The sequence below is a fragment of the Bison bison genome, unplaced genomic scaffold (assembly GCF_000754665.1).
Source record: "Bison bison bison isolate TAMUID 2011002044 unplaced genomic scaffold, Bison_UMD1.0 scf7180017864180, whole genome shotgun sequence".
In the NCBI taxonomy this organism is placed as follows: domain Eukaryota; kingdom Metazoa; phylum Chordata; class Mammalia; order Artiodactyla; family Bovidae; genus Bison; species Bison bison.
Window position 1 is genome coordinate 2149320 of NW_011494752.1, and position 286 is coordinate 2149605.

Genomic DNA, 286 nt, shown 5'->3' on the forward strand with positions numbered 1-286 from the left:
CGACTCTTAGCGACCCCATGGACTGCAGCCTACCAGGCTCCTCCGTCCATGGGATTTTCCAGGCAAGAGTCCTGGAGTGGGGTGCCATTGCCTTCTCCGATACTCACTCCTACTTTCTACCAAAAATATCTCTCCCCATATTTTCAGAGATTGAGAAAAAAAGAGAAGGATAAAGCGAAGATGGTCATGATGGCTGGGCCATAGTCAGAATATGTTCAAGAGTCATCTGTTAGAAATATTTTAATCAGAATCCCATCACAAAAATATGCTGTAAGGATTTCCAACA